Source organism: Triturus cristatus, chromosome 4_2 (genome assembly GCF_964204655.1).
Source record: "Triturus cristatus chromosome 4_2, aTriCri1.1, whole genome shotgun sequence".
Classification (NCBI taxonomy): domain Eukaryota; kingdom Metazoa; phylum Chordata; class Amphibia; order Caudata; family Salamandridae; genus Triturus; species Triturus cristatus.
The window spans coordinates 852144507-852157571 of NC_140586.1; the positions used below are offsets into that span (position 1 = coordinate 852144507).

The 13065-nt window shown below is 43.9% G+C and overlaps 1 long non-coding RNA gene across 1 annotated transcript in view; it reads left to right on the plus strand.

Annotated features, from left to right (window-relative positions):
• The window catches only part of LOC146835251 (uncharacterized), a 35986-nt gene extending 23576 nt beyond the window's left edge, over positions 1 to 12410 (plus strand). The window contains exons 2-4 of the long non-coding RNA XR_014960399.1: positions 8640 to 8726; positions 10246 to 10371; positions 12179 to 12410. This is a non-coding gene — a long non-coding RNA (uncharacterized LOC146835251). The remainder of the gene's footprint in view (positions 1 to 8639; positions 8727 to 10245; positions 10372 to 12178) is intronic.
• Positions 12411 to 13065: the final 655 nt, after the last annotated feature.

Consider the following 13065-nt stretch of genomic DNA (forward strand, 5'->3'; position numbering starts at 1 on the left):
CGCTATTCTAAGCAAACAAATGCCAATTGTTTACTTTGCTTCACATGTGATGTGCATGCAAGTTGGCATACACGTCTTGTTTTGTGTGCAGTTTTGTTTTTTATAAGTGATTCAATTTGGTCGTAATATAGCCTTACGCATATTCTGGAAATAAGCTAAAATGAAACGCTGTGAGTTAACTTATGAGTAGATTGAATCAATTGGAAGAGTGTGTGTATAGAAGGAGAGCATGGAATCCGAGAGAACTGACTTTTATCACAATAGATGAGGTCTGCGTGATCGTCTATTTATTTATACACCCACCTCATTAGTTCAATACTTGACTTGAAGCTTGAGAGTTCCACTGAATTTATTAGTGGCATCTGCGTGTCTCGTCTTACCATCACGTGAAATGGAGGGCTCGGTTAAGGATTATCTATGTTGATTGATAGAAACTGCACACTTGTGCATACCAAGCTGTCGAGATTGCTTTTAGGCCCAGAAGCCCAACCAGAGTTTTTAAATGGAAGGGTGAAGCCTTCAGGGGTTTCATGAAGGTGGCATTTGTTGATACTTATAAGAGCAGTGGTAGGCACTTTCAAGTCATTGGACCTTCCTGGCTCCTTCATTCCACACGTCCCACCTCTTGCGCAGCAGTGAATCTGAGTTCTTGTTACTGAGTAATGTTAGAGGGGTACAGATATGAGGGCCGGTATTAATGAATCTTGTAGCTTAGCTACTCTGTAAACACAAACTTTGCGTTAGGCACATCAGTTCAGATATATTTTGTTCCACAACCTGTTGACAGTGGATGCTTTAATCGCCATTGGAGATGGGACTGTATGTTATGATTCCCTTAGAGCAATGGGACTGACAGTTCTTGTTTTGATTGCAATTTTCGGAAAATTGGAAAAGGTCAAAGCAAATCGTGCTGGTTGCAAGATGAGATGCAACAGCTGTCCACACGCTCTGGCATCTGTCCACAAGATAATACATGCCATAATGCATTAACTTTGGTTAAATGGATGCCAGGATTCCTAATCAACAAGTCCATTTGAGGAGTAGGATAATCTCTGCATCCACCATAACTCCAGGATACCTGCAAGGTGGTGGCAATGGTGCTTTGGAGTGTAGAGAATGAATAGTTTGTGTCGTCCAACTTAATAGCTCCAGAGCACTTATTTGCACATTGAAGTATGTTCCTGGAGGAGTAAATGGAGCTGCTGCTCAGAGGTGTGTTGCTTTGAGCCACGGTCCTGCACCACCGTTCTTTACTCCACTCCGTCCAATAGTTCCATTAACGCGGGGGTCGTTCAGCTGAAATGATCAGTGCTGATGAGCAATGCCAATAGCTCTAACTTTAACAATGCCGAGACCATTGCATTGTAAATGCTTGTTTCTCCATGTAGTAAATATTTGTCCTCTTTCTCTGCATCTCCACTGATTTTCCCGCTGTACGAGGCCATCACTATTCCTTGAAACCTATTTGGTCCTACCCTTCATAAGAGTCATGCTCTGGCTGTGTCCTGGGTGGGAATGGCTCATGAAGATATTTGTGACTACTCAGTACTCAGATATCCATTACTTTGTCAGCGATCTCTAATTTTTCAGGTTATCTCCACTCAGGAGCGCTCATGCCTCTTTGGGAGCTAATGTCGGCACTGTATAACATTAGTGTAGGGTGCGTAAATTGATTTCCAAGTGATCTTTTATTTTTAACCTTTACACCCTTTAATAAAGACTTTTGCGTATATGTCATGAACCTCATATATACTTCAAAAGCATATTTTTAAGATCCATATATTTGCAGAATGTGCCTCTTTCAGGCTTATACTTGACCCTAAACTTTTTTATGGTGTTTCACTCACAGATAAATTAACTGCAACCCTCGGTTAAACAACCTCACAATAAGCTGTTTACAAAATCAGCACGGGAGGAAGAGGACAGGGCAGAAGTCACTTAAAAGATGAACACCACATTGGACCCATCGTCACAGTGTGCTTTACAGTATCTGTGAGAGCAAAGAGCTTCATTGCAGCCTCGCTCAAAATGGGAAAAACTTCGGGGCATATTATCAAGAAACGGCGTTAACATTATCGCCGCTTTAGCGGCAGAAAACTGCCGCTAAAGCGGCGATAATGGGCTTCATAATATGCCCTTGAGAATTCCCATAGGAGTCCATGTTCTGGTGTCAACATGGGCTTCTATGGGAATTCTCAAGGGCATATTATCAAGCCCATTATCGCCGCTTTAGCGGCAGGTTTCTGCCGCTAAAGCGGCGATAATGTTAATACCGTGCTTGATAATATGCCCCTAAGTGGTTATTCTCGGTCTGAAGAGGACCAACCACATCACTCCAGCTTGCCAAGGGGTATAAGCCAAGCGTCCATTTAAGTTTGAAAACCTATACCTGTTTGTAATGCTTTGAATGTCCTCTGGACTACCACTCAAAGTTGCCTCTGTACATTCTGACCTGATGTCTTTGGTGGCTGCAATCGGGGCTGTCTCAGTACTGTGGTTGGCTGGGAAGGGAAACATCCATTACAACGCAGTTATTACATCGCACTACTTTTACACTGCAACAGTTACAACGCAACTGCCTTTACATTGCATGCCATTACAACACATGCCATTACAACGCATGTCACTACAACGCATGCCTTTACAGCGCATGCCATTACAACGCATGCCATTACAACGAATGCTATTACAACGCATTATAAGTTAAGTAATGGAGATTTTTTTGTTTTAGGGTGGGTATGGGTTTTGGGGTAAATGGGAATAGTAATTTTTACCCCTACATTATCCAGCACTTTCCCTACTGTTCCACTCACTGGAGTGGGAATAGTAATTTTAACCCCTACACTATCCAACACTTACCCTACTGTTGCACTCACTGAGTTGGGAATAGTAATTTTTACCCCTACACTATCCAACACCTACCCTACTGTTGCCCTAATAGTATTATGCGTTGTAATGGTATGCGTTGTAATTGTATGCAATGTATTGGAATGCGTTGTAATGGTAGTTTTAAAAAAATGCGTGGTAATGGCATGCGTTGTAAAATCATGCGAAGTAATGGTAATTGTGATGTAAAAACCACGTTGTAAAGGCATGCGTTGCGGTTGTTTGCGTTGTAACGTCATATAGTCGCTGGGAATCCGGATTGAGAGGGGTCCTGAAGGTTGTTGTGTTCCAGATGTCGGTGAGTTACTGATTGATTTCCTTTTCGAGAACCTTCTCTAGAAAGGGGAGCACTCAGATGGGCCCTTAGTTCTTCAGTTCTGCTGGGTCAGCGGATGGTTTCTTCAGGAAGGGCCTCGCTTCAGCAAGTCTCCCCTCCTCACTGAAGGAGGCCCAGGTGATGGAGGCTCTCAGTACTTTCTTTAGTTTGTTGTCAAACGTCTTGCTCCGGAGGTTGAAGATGTGGTGGGGACAGTGATCGGTGGGTGCTCCCGAGTGTACGGAGTTCTTGATGGAGATTGTGGCTTGAGTTGTGAGAGGGTCCCACCTAGTGAGCAGGAGTTCAGGGTTTGTGTTCGTGGGTGTGAGCAGGCTGATGCAGTCACAGGCGGGGGTTGGGGTTTGAAGTTTTCGTAGATGGCTGAGATCTTGTCATGGAAGAAGTCCTCCAGGCCGTCACACGGTTCTTGGGAAGGGGTAATGTTGTTCTCTGTGGCTGTGGCCTTAGACAACTCCTTCAGGATGGTGAAGAACTCCTTGCTGTGGTTTGTACTGGCTTCTATGTGGTCTGCTAGGGCGTCCTTCTTTGGGTTGGATGTTGTTTCTGAGAGGTGGAAGTTGAGTGGGCTATTCCACTGGTCTTCTGATATTTTTGTCCAGTTTCTGTGCATGGAGCTAGGAGGCATAGTGCCAGTGTTGGTAGGTCCTGAAATGGTGAAGTGGACACTGTAGTGGTCGGTCCAGGTGAGCTGTGAGGCGTGGTTGTACTTGGCTCTGTCGCTGTATGTGAAGATGGGGTCGAGGGCTTTTCCTGCGATGTGGGTGGTGTCGGTGACATGTTGCTTGAGGCCAATATTGCTCATGATTTCCAGGAGGTCGGTTTTGCTGGTGTCACTGGGGTCATTGAGGTGGAAGTTAAGATCCCCTAGGAAGATGTAGTGCTTGGAGTGAATGGAGATCGGGGTGATGTGGTCAGCAGAAGCTGGGACATGGTCCTGGTGGTCTGTAGATGAGGGAGCTTCTGATGGTGCTTTTTCTGCCGGTGTGAAGTTGGAACTTGAGATGCTCCATCTTCGGGGTCGAGTCATCTGTGGGTGTTGTGCAACGGATGGTGTCCTAGTAGATGATGGTAACTCCACCTGTTTGTTTGTTGGTTCGTCCTGGTGTGTTATCTTGTAACCTTCGGATGTGGCGATGGTGATGTCTGGTGCAGATGCAGGGTTCAACCAGGTTTTTGTGAGGAAGATGACGTCCGGGGTGAGGGATGAGATCAGGCCCAGATCGCTATGTTGAGTAAAACAATTTTGTCATACAAAATTATCACCAAATAAAATCAACAACCAAACTTTTGCAGCTCTATGCTTGTATGAGAAAAACTCAATATCAACAACAAATATATATGAAAACAAGCATTGACATAGCCAATAGGTCTCGCTTTTCGGACCTTATAACTATTTAGTTATGCAGCACAGTATCCTTGGTGCAACAACATCAACTGTTACATGGCTAAACACTTATAAGGTCCCAAAGGCGAGGCCTATTGGCGATGCCAATGCTTGTTATTACTGGGTTATATGGCTAGTAACTGACAACCCACTGTGCATTAGTAAGTCATGTGGAGGCAAAATTGATAAGGATATTGTGTGGCCTCTGTTTAGACTGTTGTTAACATTCACTTCACACTATTTGTCTTGCTGCTATCTCCGTCTACTTAGGTGCAAAGCGAGCGCGCATTACAAACACTTTGTATGGCCTCCCTTTAGTCTGCTGTCTGCCTTAGCTTCACCCTTTTATTTTGGGTTATCTCCGTTTACTTGGATGCACATTGAGCGTGTATTATAAACAGTTTTATATTATATGTAGCTTTTGCGATCACAAGTGTCGTTGTTTACTGATACCTTAATGTAGATTAGAGCTGCATATTTATTAAATACATAAAAACTGTGATAGTATGGGGCATTTGTTTTTTATGTTTTCTTGTGAACCACATGATTTTATGTATGATAAAGAATAACGGCTGTGTGTAAAAACAAGTGCTCTATGTTACATTAGCGGACTATATTAATGCACCTTCAGTTGCATCATTTTTGCTGAGGCAGTTGAATAGGGATAGTGTGTGGCAAAGTGACATTTTTGATATTGTCCGCTTTTATTGTATCGGCATGCCACGTGTTAGCTTGTATTTATGTTAATGTATTGTAAAGTTTTTTTTCCAAAGGGGCATATAAATTTGGACTTGTTTTTGCGGGTGTCTGGTTTTTGGGGAGGGAGTTGATTAGAAGCCCCGGCATTTAATGTTTACAAATTAAGGGCTAGTGGTAAAAGGCTTTGCATCATTTTGCAATAACCGATTATGTAAATTTATGTTTCAGGTGCATGATTGTAGCAATTCAGCTACACAGGGATTGAAAGTGGCGAAGTCAGATGTTTTTACATATTTTTTGCAGCAGAGGATTTGCCGCTCTGCTATCTTTTGTGCTCGTAATATCATTTGTAAAAGTTTTCATCTGCGCGCCGGCATTTAATGTTTTACAAAATAAGGCCTGTACCGTGTTCATTGCTATGCTCCATGTCGGAATTGTGGCATATTTCAAGGTCGCTTTTGGGTACATATTTCTTGCAGAACAGATAAACAGGGATAGTACATGGTTACATGAGGAAGTGTAATGCTCAGAAATAGTCAGCTTTTATTTTGAAGCTTACATTGCTTTTGTTCGGCAACAAACTAAAAGAATAAACAACAAATGTTGCCTTGCCCAAGCGAAAATAACTTGCTTCCTTTAGGGATACTGTTTTATTTCGGTTGTGTGTTTTATGGCTAACATCTGACAGCCCACTGTCAATTAGTAAGTCATGTGGCCGCTGTGTTGATAACGATCTTGTCTGCCTTCTTTTTGTTGTGTTCTATACATTCACTTCACACTATTTGTCTTGCTGCCATCTCCGTCTACCTAGGTGCAAAGCGAGCGCGCATTACAAACACTTTGTCTGGCCTCTCTCTAGTCTGCTGTCTGCCTTCACTTCACACTGTTGCGTTTGCTGCCATCGCCGTTTACTTAGGTGCCTATCGAGCGTGTATTACAGAAAGTTTAGTAGTACATGTCGCTTTTGCCAACACAAGTGACGTCTTTTACTGATATCTTAATGTGCTTTTATTTTTTTATGTTTTTTATGTGAGCCCCGGCATTTAATGGATTACAAATAAAGGGCAGGGTGTAAAAAGCTGTTCTCCATGGTACAATAGGGGCCTATCTCAATGTAGCTTTCAGTTGTATAATTGTTGCAGAGCAGCTACATAAGTATACAAAGTGGCGAAATGAAATATTTTATATAGTCCCGTTTGATTGTTTTGGGTATGGCACAATGTAATTTTGTATTTAAGTGCTAATAGTTAGCAAAGGATTTATTACAAGGGAGGATTGAAAGTTGGGCAAGCTTTTACAGGCATAACTTTTTGGGGTGGGGGGTCAATTAAGCTCCAGCATTAATGTTTACAAATTAAGTGCTAATGATGGAAGGCTTTGCTCTATGTTGGTAAAACCGATGTATATATTTAGGTTTCGTCTGCATGATTGTTACAGAGCAGCTACATTAACCCTGGGCGTAGTTCGCGTAGTCGCGCTTCGCGAAGCTTCGCGAAGATGTCATTGCACTACGCGACCTTCGCGAAGCTTCGCGAGCTTGCGTAGTTGCTTGTGGCAACCTGTTCGCGATGGCTTTTTCTTGATCACGAGCGCGGTAAGCATGTTCGCGGAGCTGTTTGCATGCTCAGGGGATATATCTCGCGATCTTACCCATGCGGTCGCCAATGGGCGTGGCCATCTTGTTTTTCTATAGTCCCGCCCGCTCGCGATGCCTTATTTCCTGTTCCGGGTCGCGGATAGCGTGTTCGCGATGTGCATTGACGTGTTCGGGAGCGCATTTTACTTGTTCGCGATAAATAGTACATGTTCGCGAGAAATATCGCGCGAACTTACCCACGCGGTCGCGAATGGGCGCGGCCATCTTGTTTTTCACTCTGTGCCATGTTTCTGGGCCTACTTTTGTATCCTCCCTTTATCTTAGCAATCCTTTGTCTTTAAAGCCTTTCTGCTGACTTTTTTTTAGTTATTATCTATCTCTCTGTTTGCCTCAGTTTATATTTTGCATTTTATTTCTACTTTTACTGTGTTTTTGTTACTTTTATAAAGTTCTTTCTATCTTCTTCCCCCTAACTTTTTTTCCCCTTCGGACTTTTCTTTTCCGCCTCCCACCCACCCCAGAACCATGGCAAAGGGCACACCAAGTCCCAAGGGCAAGGGACCTGCAGACGCAGAGAAGCGCCACCTGCCTTGCGGCAGAATGCAGAACTGTTTGGGGAGGAGGAGGTGGCGGCTCTTGTTTTCTTCATCCAGCGCCTCCTCCCCTTGACCTTGGCAGCAGGCGGCAGGCCCGGCTCCGGGTACGCTACCCAGGAGCCGCACCGTCGGTGGGCGAAGGTGCGCCGGGCCGTGTTCCGGTGCACTAGGATCCGGCGCACCCACAACCAGCTATCCCACCGGTGGTCCGACATCCTGGACCGGGAGCAGGACCTGTTGGACCTGCTAGGTGTCGAGGTCGTCGGGCTTGGTGAGTAACTGATTGTGTATATTAAATTAGATGAACAACAAGATTACTGCTGCGTGCCAAGCGTTGCTGGTAAATTACGTTCCAAAAAGCAAAATGTTCTTTGATTTAAGGACCCAGGTGCACGGTGGTACTCTTACTTGTTTGCAACTTAGTTTGCGCTAGCTTGTGCTGATGCTGATTATGTAAGAGTTTACTTTACAGAACTGAAGTTAGGTAATGCGATTTGCTAGAGAGACTCTAGTCCTTCCATTGTCCTACTGTGAAATAGTGGTGGATGGATATTGGATACTAGGTTTAGTTTGTTAGTAGTAGTTACTAATTGTTTTATGCGGTCTGCGTGACGCATCCTCTGTCACTGAGTGCTGCTTACCCCAGTCCTCCGTCGAACCTTTTGTACTTTGTTTAGTGAGTGGTAGGCTTAGCATGGTCAGTCAGTAGCAGAACTAGATCAGAATTATGCAACCAACCCACAATTTGTTGTATGTATGCACTAATGTATGCAACTATGCATGTGTCCTCCATCTCATCTATGCATTTGATGGCTGAAAAAAATTGAAGTGCAGACTTAGTGAACAATTGGCCCGTCTGGAATAGGTGGTGTAGGTCAGGTGGTACTTACTAGGCCTTGTTAGTATTTGGAATCAGAATGATCATGGAACACTGGAGTGTTCATAAATAAGTAGACGATCCGTAAATGCACTAGGAAGCAGCCAGTAGTCGATCCATCTGATTAGATAGGTCAATTTTATTGCACTTGTTGTTTCCTAAAATGTTCTTTGACTTATTATTTTTCCAAATGATTTATTATTTTTCTCACAGCACTCCTTAATGTTGGTCTCTTTCTTTATTATATTTTACATGATCATCAGCACCACCCAGGGGCAAGAAGACGGGGTCGGAGTCGGCGGGGGAACCCCAGGACCTCTCCTCTACTGAGGCTCCTGCAGCTGGCCCCAGTAAGTCCTCCATTGGTTAGATTGACATTTATATTTCCCTAAATGTTATGTTACTGCATCTTTTTTTCCCAAACTCTAAATTATGGTTCCACTTTCTGAATCTCTTTTTTACAAAAGCTTACTTCTTTGACCTTGACTATCTGTTTATTAATTCTGTTTATCCCTGCCTCTAAGTTGCTTCTAACTCCCACAGCTATGACTCTCTGTACTACTAATACTACTACTACTATTACTATTATTACTCTGTGTGTAGCGAAGCTTGCACAGTTGCCCACTCTTTAATAGAAGGTTTTCTTTGCAACAATAAAACTCTGATTGACCAATAGCTCTAGCCACTGGGTCCTGTCCTTTGGGTTGTCCTCTTCAAGTCTTCTCAATGTTGAGGCTTTGACAATTACCACAAACAAAATGCCCAACCAGATATTTGACTAGTATTTTTTATCGGATAGTACATGATACTACTATTGTCTAGGATTCTGCAGAGCCACATACAGAACTATGCACAACAAAATAGGATGTTGCTGATGGGAGGTTGGATCTTACTGATCACACCTCAGTCTGAAGAACCCAGGATCCCCTGACCGACTAGCTATAGTGTCTCACATTAGGGTCCCACTCCCGACCCCCCCCACGAAGACGATACACAATGTTGATGATGACTGAGATAACGACAACCCAGAACATAATAACAAACACCATTTTGCTCACACACTTGTGTAAGTCCACTCCACCACACCAAATACCACAGAGTCTATGTGTAAGTTCAAAAGGTTTATTTGAAACAAGTATCAAACTCTGTACATCGTTAATATGAAATTTAATTTACTACAGCCATAGTCAATAAGCCAGCAAAAAGCCTAACATTAAAACAGTAAACATTTACAAGTGCATGATTGACAACAAGAACAAGAGCCAAGATCTTTTGAATTCTGGAAGACCCCTCACCGTAGAACGTAGAAATACTGGTTACATCATCTTGCATCCAATATGCTCTGTAAATCTCTGGTTTGTAGAAGAGAATCTTCCGCCTATGATATATGAGAAAAACGCTGCGAGGTAGCCGTTAGATAGTATACTGGTGAATGCTAGCATTTTGCAGTCATGCCAAAAAGTGTAACATGTATGTGTGATGGCTAAGCAATATAAACTAAACAAAGTCAATAAGTTTTTTTTTTTTTCGACCTCTTCACTTGTACGTAACAGTCAAGCGGCCTTAAAGGCATCTACTGCACATGTCAATAAGCTGGCAGGTATAATATGCACCAAAAGAGTAGTAGTCGACATGATGAATCTAAAAGGGTTACTCATGGCTCAGGCTAACTTTCAAAAGAGTAGAGTAGGACTAGATGACCCTAGGAAGTGGAACCATATCCTACTAGTGTCTGTCTACTGACTGTACTTACTGTCTAGTGCTGATGTATGTTGCATCGCATGAACTTTTTTTTCAATGTTCCAAGTGAACACTTAAAATAGGGGGAGGTTTACAGGCATCTAAAAAATTTGTGATGCTTTTTTCTAGGCACACTACCATCCACCAGTGCCATCGGGGCCAGCGATGCGGCCATTCCGGAGGGGGCAGGCGAACAGGCGGCACCTGCAGGAGACACAGGGCCCAGGGGGGATCCAGCAGCAGTGGCCGGCGGCGGTAAGTTATATTCATTACTTCTTGACATTACAGCTAGATGGAACTGTGTTCACTATTTCACTGTACTGTGCGACTTATTATACAACGGTTGAAGAAGACACCCTTTACGTAGCATTACCAGCGTGAGTAGAGTAACCAATGGCCTCTTCTATTTGACTCCAAAATCAGCTCTGAATGTTTTATGGAGAAGACAAACTCAGATCAGATGACCTTCATGGATGTGTTGAACAAAGAGGGAAAGCACTAAGGGTGGAAGGACGGGCGAGATAAACAATATGACTGACCGGCAGAGAAGGATATGTTGTTGGAAGCATGCATAGGAGTCTGATAGTAATAAGATCAGATGCATGGGTTGTTGAAGGATGGGTGGAAGGTGAAAGAATGCCTGCCTGGGTGGGCGACACAGTATGGGTGGATAGTACTAGATAGCAAGAATCAGCGGTGTTTTTGGTTCAAACTCAAAGCCAAGGCAAGGAAGGAAGGAGCAGAAGCATGGGTGTTTGTTGGTGAAACCAACTAAGGTTTGTTAAGAGATATATACAAAAGGATAGACGTTTACTTTAATGGATGTATGCCTGGATGTACTATCACCAAGAGACAGTATAGGTGGAAAGTGCCACTGGAGACTCTTACTTTGAAGAAAATGTAAAAGAAACTGCGCGACAGTAGCAAAGCCTAGGGGAATCAAGGTAGTATTATGAGCATACAGTACACTTGCAGTAGTTTGCAAGCACGTCATATATTATCAAGCGGAAACCCCTTCCTCCCACTCTGGGGACCACTCCCTACCTATTATTATTAATGTATTTTCGATTGGGGCAGCCAGCCTGCAAAGGGTGGCCTATCTGTTGTTTAATGTTTATGGATATTGGTTACACAATCAATGAAAGCAAAGTACCCTCTGCAGTAGCGGTTGGTGGTGGGATTGTTGGCGGGCGGTGACATGGGGAGGGGACGGGTGGGTGGCACTGGCGAGTAAACTGTGTATTACGGCCAAATACAGGTAATCAACATAAAAATAAATACAATTATTTTCAAGGTGCACACTGCACCGCCGAATGCGATGCAGTGTGTGCTACTGTGTGCAACAATGTTTTTTTTTTAAAATGTATTCTTTAATTACCTGTGAATGTCCTTAATCCATCGTTTACTATCCCCACCCTGCACCTTCCCACGTCACAGACCGGCAGCACTCCCACCACCGACCGCTACCGACCTGATGTCGTATATCGTATTAGCACTAGCAGCATCTATAATATGAATATAAGCAATGATCGTTGGATCCGATAAATAATCAGCCTTTTTGTACTACCCATGGCAGGGTGTAAGTGAAATTGTGCATGCCATTTGCCCTCATGTAACAGAGTATGACCAGTGCCAACGGCCGTAAGGCGTCAGACAAAAAGATGAGCTTCCCCACCTGCAGACAGTAGTAGTAAATAAAACTAACGTGAGTCTGCATCATGTGGCTCATATCTGTTTCTCTTGGGTGCAAGCTTAGCTGATGGAGCTGGCATGCCGCCTACAACAAGGTTATGTAATTGGGCTAAACTACAGATAAGAACAGCACGACTGGTGTACCGGAGTACATACATAGTACGATTACATTTATAAATAATGTCGGAAACTGTCACAAATGTTAGAGTCCAAGGAAGTAGGATTAGAGATACTTACCCCACCACCAAATCCCAAATGTTATGAACTGTGCTTGCTAGTGATACTGTGACACTATGTGTTGAATGATTTTAGTGTTCCTGTTTTGCTAAGAGTATTGGCTCCAACATTTTCTTTTTCTCTCTTGATATAGATGATACTCCTTCCACTAAACCATCAAGGAAGGAGTTGGCCGCTAGGGCCCGGCGCCGGAAACTGGAGGCCATCTGCGAGCATTATCGCCGGCTGGTGGCTCAGGAGGAGGAGGAGGAAGAGGCGGCTGCAGCTGCAGCTGCAGCCTCCTCCAATGCCCCGGGCCCCAGTCAGGCCCGGACTCCTCTTTCACGGCGCCGTGGTCCGGCATCCGCCCGCCTCCGCGCCTCTATTTCCAGCACTGCTGCCCCCCACCCTGGATGTAACTGTAGGGCATTTCGCCGCCAGCTGCTCCGCCGGATGGCCCGCTTGGAGGAGAACATGGAGGAGCGGGTAAAGATCCTGGTGGACAAACACCTTAAGGCCCGCCGACAATAGAGGACCTCGTCGTTTGCCCCTTTTTTAATTCCTTTTGTTGGTGGGTGGGTTTGTGGGCGTTGGGGATTTCTACGGACATTGGGACTTTGGACTTTCGTTTCGTTCCGTTGGGGTTAGGGAGGGGGGTGGGTTAGGTCAGAGCGGGATAGTTTATTTTTGTTAGGGGACATTAAAAATATACTTGCTATTTATTTATACGATGTTAATGTTTTGTGGTGGGTTACAGTTTTCCGAATTCAATGTAAGTTACATGGTTGTTTACTTTGTTTCCGTGCTGCTGCATGCCCACAGCCAGTGTTTGATTTAAAAGATCTGCCGATTTTGTAACACACAAACCGATAAATGCAGTACCCCTCACTGAGTTATTTTTAATTGTCATAATAGTACTGTCAGTCTCTCCTCCTAGTCCATACCTCCCACCAAACTTATCTTACCTGTGATTGATGATGAAGTTCGGCACACTGATGGCTGCATGGTTGGTTTCCCAAATTGACGGAGTAGATGCCATTA